Below are 10,034 nucleotides of genomic sequence, written 5' to 3'. Positions count from 1 at the left end.
CTAGTAGTGAAATCCCATTTCAAAATTGACTTAAATTTGGTATGTCTCAAGAAATTATTCTCACTCCTAATGGACAAAACTAAAGGTAAGGGGTAATTTTTTTGTAGAAATAATCCAGTTAAAAAGTCACACTCAGTGTTAAAGATATTATCATTAATCAACCTAGAAAGCCTCACAAACTGTCCTTTAACCACATTCCTCTTCATAAAAAATGGATGATGGCTTTCAAAGTCCAAATAGTTATTTCTGTAAGTTTCCTTTCTAAAGATGTTTGAAGAAAGTTTGCCAGTGGATTCATTAATGTTTAATGTAGTGTCCACGAAGGAAACTGAAGAGCTTTTGCCAGCAATAACATACTTAAGAAAACCAGTGCTAGTGAACAAGGAACCAACAAAAAGGTGCAGATGTTGTTCGGTGCCTCTCCATACAAAAAAAAATATCATCAGTAAACCTCCAGTACTGCTTAGAAAGTTCAAACCTGGGTAAATGCACCAATGTGTCCAATTCCCACTTGCTTAAACAATGTTGGCAAATGCAGCTGCCATTTTTGTTCCCATGGCAACAACTCTTACCTGTTTGTAGATCTGTTTGTTGAAATGAAAAAAGTTGTCTAAAACCAAATCCAAACATTTATACAAAGAATCAATTCTACTTTTCGGAAACTTGACAAACTTGTATAGGAAATGTTTAATATAATTAAGGCCTTCCTCATGAGGGATACTCGTGTATAATGCAACTATGTCTAGTGTGACTAGTAAACAATTTTCTCTCTTAAAATTGGCCTTGTGTAGTCTGTTCAAAAAGTCCCAAGAATCCCTTATGTAGAAGGAGGTGGCTTGAACAATGGGATTTAGTATGAAATCAACATACTGAGCAATTTTTTTCAGTTTTTGTATTATAATTGGAAACAATCTGTCTAAAAGGTGGTTTGGTAGAATTTTTGTGTATCTTGGGAATTCCAAAAAGCTTACCTAAATGAGGGGAGGGGGAATACAATTCCCAGTCGAGCTACTTCGACAACAGTAAAGAAGCTGCAGAATTTAACATTAGTCTAGTTACAAGTTTTAATGTTATTAGTTCCACAGTTTCATTTATTATAGGAACTGGGACCTATTGCGTAGTGATACCTTTATTATGAACAAAGTAGGGAATAATCCGAAGATAGTATATAGAAGAGGGTGCAATATGAAAAGCATACTAGAAAGTAAGAAGGGCATTACATCCAAATTTCCAGGAATGGTTAAATGCAGCATGTGCAAATACTGCAGTTTTATAGACACAGGTATTAATTTTGAAGTAAAAGACAAAACCTACTTTTTAAAAAATAGGTTTACATGTAATTTGAAACATATTGTTAATTTAGCTAAATGCCAAGCATGTCCAGTTTTTTTCATTGGCAAAACTGAGCATGGACTCAGCGATCGTATTTATGAACATATATATGCCATAGATCGAGGACTGACAATGCATTAGCTAAACCTTTTATATCAGTTGGGCATACTTTTAAGTTTAAAGCAATTGACCAGGTTTGAACAGATGGTAGAAGAGGGCTGACATCATTAAAATTAGAAGAACTAGAGTTGTACTCGCAACTGATTTTAAACACCCATAGTTACCCTGGTAGCAACGATATGTGTGGTATTACATGCTTTGTCAAACTTAACAGTTTGAGAAGGCAGTATTAGTAATTTTTACTAGTTTTTTATGGTACATAAGAACACATTCCTTGTTGTTTTAAATTTAATTAAATATTTTTTTTATTAATTTGAACAAGTTAACTTTTTAAAGCTTATTAGAGTTGTTATAACTTTAAGAAGTCTTTGCAGGTTACTTAGTAACCAATGTATTTTTATGCTGTTTGGTCCTTTTAATCACATGCACATTCCCTTTTTGTTTTAAAGGGATTGGATTTCTGTTTATATTTATCTGAAGAAGTTTGTTACTAAGAACAGATGAAAAATGCTTAATAAAACTCTCCTACTGTGTGCCGTGGTCCATCGATTTTTTATTTTACCTTTTGCAGTTTGTACATGGTTTTCACCAGTTTTAAGAAATGTAGGCACTGCCATGTAAAAAAGCCTGGTTAAAAGAACATGGCAAAAAAATAAATGTGCTTTTTCTCACTCTTGCATGGGGGAATGACTGGATTAATGTCCTTAGACTGATTTAGTAAGAAGTTTTAAGAGAAAAGTAAATGAAAATGAATATTGAATATTATGAGGCCTTTTTCTAGCAAACAATTGTATGCTTAGTAGTAATTCTGTAACTGGCCCTCATGTCTCAATGGAAATAACCTGATGAAGAGAAATTGATTGTCTGGTTCTCATGTCTCCATGGAGACTATCTGATAAAGCAATATTGGTTATAGTCTGGTGGAGAGTGATTGGCTGTGGAAAATAGAAAAGAAAATCTAGTTAGGAGATAATGTTCTCTGAAAGCATTCAGGGGTTTCCTCAGCTGGGAGAGCTATAAAGATAAGACAAAAACAGTTTGCACTTAGTAGAAACACAGGGTGAACCATGCTTTTTAGCATGCATAACCTTTCTTTTAGGTTAACTCAAGGCTATGAGTGTGACAGTTTGAGACATTTGTTCCTATTAGGAGAGTAAAACTTCAACATTTGAAGATGTACATAGTTTTGTGTGTTAGTATTAAATTAATAGGTTTTGGGGGTATTTTTGAGGGTTACAAAAAGTTTTTAAGATGTGATATAGGCTCAAATGGATATGACAAGAAACAGCTATAAAAGTACAACCTGCCAAACAGTGTAACACAAAAGCTGGAACTAGATATTTAACAAAAAATATGTTATACATAAAAGGTGGGATTAATAACTTTTTATTATAATGATGCTTTCTGTAATGTCTTTAAATGTCATTGGGCTCATAGGTAAATATAAAAAAGAGAATATAGTGAACTATGTTATAGGAGACACATTTGGAAAGAACTGCACATGTGAATTTGATAAAGAAAGGTTTTCAGGATGGTTATTTAGTGGAATATATGGGGAAAAAGGAAACAGGAGTACATTAATTGAAAGAGGAGCCCTAATTGTGACAGAAGAGAATAAAAAGGATAATGGCAGATTTGTAGTGCTAATGGGGTACTGGCAAGGGAGGAGGATTATGCTGGGATGTATTTATATTCCACCTAAAATTTCTATAATTGATCTTAAGAAAATTCTGGGAGAAATAATCAGATGTGTTGTTGTCAATCTCGCCTTTATTCTCATGATGGGTTGGATCCATCTTGGCCTCACAGTCTTCATTAAAGCTTGTGGGCCTCTTCTGTACCCAGAATGAAGTTCCCCTACTTCCTCAGATCTCATTTGCTGCGCGGCGAGAAGGTTCTTCAAGCAAGCTTTGGGGCTAAGTTTAATTACATTTTCTCTTAATTTCTCTTATTTTCTTTATTTACTAGTTTGTAATTTTTTGATGGTTTCACCCCCTGTCAATTCCCTTTTATAGCTTGTGTGTTAATACACTCCATTTTATTTAGAAGGTGTTCCCCTCCCCATTCTTCTGAGATTTATTATAGTTACAGTGAGTCTTTCCTTATCAGTTACCATTTGTTTGAATTAGAGAAAAGTAAATGAGTTTATTAAAGTCTATTTAAGTTACAGGACTTTTCCCTTGTTTCAAAGTCCATTTAAGTTAGAGGACTTTCCCTCCTTTCCTAAAGTCCATTTAAGTTAGAGGACATTGAAGTCCATTTTAATTAGAGTACTTCCCTTCTTTATTATCTCTATTATTATTGTTGTTGTTCTAGTTGTTATTGCGGTTAATATAGTTTAATATAGCTTAATAGTAGAGTTTCCTTGGATTAGTTTTCAGGTTTAGCACTTTTTTTAGGCTGCCTTCTAATATGTCCCAAAAGGAAGGTAAGCCTTTGGGCTTTAAGAAATGTGAGAAATGCAGCAAGAAGATGCCCCTCAGTGATTCGCACACCATGTCCATTTACTGTGTGGGGCCTATTCATTTGCAAGAATCCTCCTCCCCTGAATCTGACAAGTCTGAGAGGTCAGGGGAAATGGTCATCTCCCACTCTGAAAACATTGTCTGAGCCAAGGACCAAGCAACCAAAGTTGTCTGGTCTGACGGTATTTATGGAGCAGACAGCTGCTACAGAGCCAGGGACGTCCACGAATCTGTACAAATCTTCAGATCCAAAGGACAGACTTGAGTTGTGGTGCTCACATAAAGTACTGGGTTATGCATTCTATGTACCTTAGACAGGTAGGGGGTTCTATGCTCACTGCAGTCAACTGTGTGTGTGTGACATTACAGAGAGCAGTAAAGTAGGGGGAAGCCACCTATAGTAGTAGACCTGCAATGAGCGATGTACCCCAAGGATTGTTCTTGGGGCCTCTACTGTTTAGGATATACTTTTCTGAGGTGCAAGCCAAAACCAGTGGTCTGTAGTTGACCAAGTTTGCAGATGTCTGCAATCTGGTCACTGTCTTAAATTCCCCCAGTAATGTGAACATTCTCCAAGAAGGCCTTACCCAAACTAATGACTGGTGCCAGAAGCATGGTCTCAAACTGAATGTCAAGAAATGGATCATTATCCACTTTGGGGAAACTGTCATCCCCACTAATTATCACATTAATAATGTATTAAGCATGCAATTAGTCATGAGAGACTTGGGCACCCAGTTTGATAGCAACCTGACTTTTGACCACCACGTTGCCTCCATTGTACGGAAGGCTTTCTACATGGCCCACCTCATAAATAGGGGTATTTCATCTAGGAACAAGGAGGCCATAACATCCCTGTACTCCTCCCTTATCAGACCCATTATTGAGTACAATGCCCCCTTCGGCATGTACCTTGCCAAGCAACATGCAGCAGTTGGAGAGACCACAGAGGTTCTTGACCAGGAAAATCCAGGGTCTCAAACACCTGTCCTATGCAGATAGACTAAAAGCCCTGTCCCTCTACTCAGTCTCATATAGACTGCTCAGAGGTGACTTGTGTCTGGCATACAAGGCCATTTCAGACCCAGCCTTGATGGAGTTGCTGCTATATGTAAGACAGACTCCACTCATGTAACCCACACGCAAGGCCTTAGCCTGGTCTGTGACATTAATAGAACTTGTTGGCGTGATAGATTTGTGTCCCAAAGACTCCCTCATCTGTGGAATAGACTCCCTTTTCATGTCAAGCAGAGTAACTCTTTCTGGCCCTTATTAAGAGGAACCTGGACGAATGGATGGGAAACAGAAAATATACCCTGGATCCCATCTGTGCACCTGCTGGATAGGGGAAGCAGGTGCTGACTTTGAGGGAACATGGACAAAATTCTTAGTGAGGCTTATAAGGGCCTCTGGACCAATAGCCTAGTATCATCCTATGAACCTATGATCTCCACAGAGTCAGCTCCAAAATCCCCACTGACAACTGAGTTTCATTATCAGAAACATTCTCCATCCTTGGAGCAGATCACTGCTTGGCTTCCATCTCCTTTTCTTGATAGATCCAGATCCCCAACACTGTCTACAAGGTCTACCAGGAGCCTCTTGGATGAAGATGTGAATAGAGAGGTGCAGGGGCTTCTTAAGACACCGGCTTTCACCAAGCTTCTTTTGGATCCAAACGCAAAGGAGTCAGATCAGACTTGTGTTACCGCAGTGGCAACTACTCCTCCTCTGAGCCATCCCTTGGTCTCAGAGCCAGAAGACTCTGACATCCAGCTAGTGTCTGTATCAGATCTAAGACCACCTATTGGTTCTTTGAATCCAATTTCCACCCAGAGTGTTTCTGGAAACCTCTGGGAACCAATGGTCACCAGTTGGGTCCTCAGAACAAATTTGGGTAACTTCTGATCTGACACTGTCTCTTCGGGCACCAGCTCGGATGGGTTCAGCTCCTACCTCTTCCTCAGATCTTCTGGTCTGGTCTGGGGAGTTCCTCAGAGCAGGGGAAGTCTGCTTTCAAGATTATGAGGAGGATAATGACTGTTCTTCACTCTCAGGCACAGTCTCCATCAGAGCTTCCTCCCTCTACAGCAAACATGTCTTTTCCTCTTCACCCCTGTCCACAGGATTGCAGGGATTCAAAGCCTCAGGATGATCCCCAGAGGACTCCCCCCTTTTCTGAAACTTCTCCAGAATACCCCAGTGAAGAATTCCCTCGGTAGAGAACATGCAAGTGGAAGCATCTTGACTCCCCACAGGAGTCAGTCACTTCAGATAATAACCTCAATGAAGCAGAAGGTTCCCCACGGTCACCTCCTGAGGATGTTTCCTTTGGAGACATCCTGGAAATCCTGAAACAGAGGCAACTAGTCATCATCCCTTTCTACTGAGAAGTCAGTATACATGAAGGCTTTCAGATCCTGCCCTTCAACTTTCTGGGTGATGCTGCCTTCCGACGACCTTATCCATTTAATCTCTCGGAAGGCATGGGAGACCCCAGATTCCATACAGCCTACTCTTAGGAGGCCAAATAAGTACATTACAGCCCCTAAGGATCAAGCTTTCCTCGCAAATGATGTAGCAGTTGATACCATGGTCGTGGTGGCAGCCACAAAGAAAGAACTCTCCGAAACTAGTTTCACTGCCCATTCTTCTAATAAGGATTCTAGGACTATGGATAAATATGGGAAGCATGTCTTTTCTTCAGTTGCTTTCACATTGAGATCACTGAATTATCTTACTCACTTCACCAGATTACAGAAAGACCCATTGAAAGAGTTATCAGACTCTCTCCAAGGAGCTGTAGCTGATAAGGTGGCAGATAAGATCAGTTCACAGCTGGCTACTCTCAATTCAGTTATTAACTCATCCATGAGACTCATTTCTTATGCAGCAGATGGAGTGAGTAGGGCAGCAGGATCAGGCATCTCTATAAGGAGGCAGGCTTGGATGCGCCTTTGCGACTTCATGGAGCTCTTCAAGTCTTCCATTGTTAATGCTCCCTTCCATAGCTCATCCCTTTTCGGGTCAAAAGTCAAAGAAATGCTAATTCTGTGTGATCAAGAGGGTAAGATGCTATCTGCCATTGGAGTATGCTTTTCCACACCCACTAGGGGTATATATTATAAGACTGAATGTTCACAACCGCGAACACCTCAATAGCGACACATAAACTCCAAACTCCTAAAATAGCGAATGACGTAAACATCGAAATCTGGAACGCCGAACTGAACTGAATTAACGTAAAATAATTTATTCAACATTTTAGACTTCAGAAAAACTAACAGTCTTCACTACCACAAACATTTATACTGAATAATCTCATTAATATTTAATTGGATTAATAATTCAATTAATCACTATAGACACTATAATGCATTATAAAACAGTTAAAATACAAAGCAAATATAATAAAAAACATATATATAAATATATAATAAAATATATAATCACACTTTTATCCCCAGTTTCCTATCAACCAAAAACACTTAATATTAATCATGTCGTTTAAACCTGGGGGGTATCAGCCCCTAACCTAAATTGCCATAAGGTTTCCCTTTTTTCAACCTTATTTTTCATATTTCCAACTCTTAAATCTTTTTTTACTTGTTCCAAAATAGAATTGTATGTTTTTGTATAGGTTACATTTAACAGAATGCCTGTAGAGGGCATTATTTTCATCTTTGGTCTTTTTGGCATAACAATGCTCTTTAATACATTTGCTAAGACATCTCATAGTCATTCCTATATAAAAAGCTGAACACCCTGAACATAAAGCAATATAAACAATATTACTGGTTGTTGTGTCTTTCGGCTTTTCCTGGTTAGGGGTCGCCATAGCAGAACTCCGGTCTGCTAATGATTGGCAGTAGATTTTTACGTGCCGAGTTGCCAGCCCTGATGCACAACCTTCAATGAAGGTACGCCCATTCATGCATGCTCCACACAGAAGCCGCTCTAGCTGAGAATCGAACAGGACAACGTCTTACTGTGAGGCGACAGCGCTACCGCAGCACCACCGCCGCAGATATAAACAATATTACTGGTCAAACAATTATATCTACCGGTAATATTAATAGTTTTATAATGTTTCAGATTAATATAAGGGCCCTCAAGTATATATCTACAGGCATTACAAGAGTAATATTTAAACATTCCCTTATTTTTATCAGTTACTGGTGGTAATGTTTCATCCACTTGCAGCATACTTTTAATTGTGCTCCCTTTTTTGTAGACAAACTTAGGCACCTCTCCCAAAACTTAATTTAATTCACTATTACCTGTAATGATTTTCCAATTATTCTGTACTACAGATTTAATTTGTTCACCATCTACTGACATCTCTATAACACATCTAGGTAATGTTTGGGAAGGCTTCTCAGAGGTATTTCCCCTATTCATCATTAATCCTCTCACTATGATAGGAGGAAAATCCCGGGCCCTTCTATTCTTAATATCTACAGCTATATCCTCCAATAGCTTTTTTGGATAACTTCTGTTAATAAATAACTTAGTAATAAAATCTGTTTCATCACTAAAGTCCGCCTTACTACTCACCATTCATGATGCTCTTATATACTGGCCCTTAGGAATGTTCTTTTTCATAAAATGTGGATGGTTACTTTGAAAATGTAAATAATTTTTAACATGTGTCTTTTTTCTATATATTTGACTAGAAAAGCTATCTACCACATTCCATGTTAGTTTGACATCTAGGTAGCAAACTTTATTACCTGTCTGACCTAAGGTGAAATTTAAAAAACTGCAACTTGCATTGATTTCTTCTAAGAAAGAAGAAACATATATATTTTCTGTGCTTTTCATAATAAAAAAAGGTCATCGATAAACCTACAATAAAATATCACTTTAGGGAAGAAATTTAAAGTGGGTAAAATCTCCTTTTCCCACCAACCCATAACCAATCCTGCAAAGGCTGAGGCTCCCGTAGCCCCCATGGCTACTCCTTTGAGTTGTTTGTAATATTTTTTATTAAAAATGAAATAATTATTTTCCAATAACAACTCTAAGACATGGTATAACTTAATCGTAGAATCACTCCAAGTGGTATATTTATATACAAAATTGCATACAAAAGCAACACTTTCCATTTCCGGAATTGAAGTATATAAAGATGTTACATCTACTGTTAACATAATTAAATCAGTGCAATCTGAATTAACTACTTCATTACTCATGGAAAAATATCTAATTTGATCCAAAAAAGACTGAGAGTCCTTAATATAAAAAGGCAGTTTTTGGACCAATGGATTTAACACAGAATCCAAAAACAATGAAATGCCTTCAGTTATACTACCTGAGGCAGATACTGTTGGCTGGAAGACTGGGTTGGATATGTTTTTATGAATTTTGGGTATACCGAATAGTATACCCACTTTAGGATTTTCTACTGAAAAAAAGTTATATAAATCAACCGTCAAATCACCATTCATTAGCAAATCATAAAGACAATATTGTACATACTTAAAGCTTCTCTCAATGGTGCCATATGTTACTTCACAATAAATATTTTCATTGTTTAACTTGATTTCTATTGCACTATTGTAATCAATGGTTTGCATAATGACAACCCCAATCCCGTTATCTGCCTTCATAAAATGTAAATCGTGGTCATTCCTAAGTTCCAACAAAGTTTTCCTTTCCTCTTTAGTTAAGGTGAAAAATGTTCTACTAGGTTTGTTATTCAAAACCGTCCTTACATCCCTCTCACAAAAACTTTCAAACACTTTTAAAGTAGCATGTAAAGAAGAGTTATATAAAGACGGTTTATTTAAACACTGAACAGCATTTACATTCACATCTTTCATAATTTATCTCAGATTAAGTTTCTTAATATACATTTTCAACTCTAACAAAGTGTTTGCCACTAATGCTTGTCTGCTGGGAATGAAATTAATGCCCAGCTACAAAACACATTTGTCTTTCAGTTAATATAATGTCTGTTAAATTATAAAGTTTGTGTTTTGAACTCAATGAAAAAGCTGGAGTCAAAGTTAATTCTTTTTCCGAAAACAGTTCCTGCCATGATTGTTTTGATTACATTCTGTTGGTCACTACTAGAGTTTTTTTAAGTTAGAGTTTCCATTATTCTGGTCAGAA

The sequence above is a fragment of the Protopterus annectens genome, chromosome 9.part0, assembly GCF_019279795.1.
Source record: "Protopterus annectens isolate FY-2018-M chromosome 9.part0, PAN1.0, whole genome shotgun sequence".
NCBI classification, from domain to species: domain Eukaryota; kingdom Metazoa; phylum Chordata; order Ceratodontiformes; family Protopteridae; genus Protopterus; species Protopterus annectens.
Note: the sequence above shows the minus strand (reverse complement) of the source record.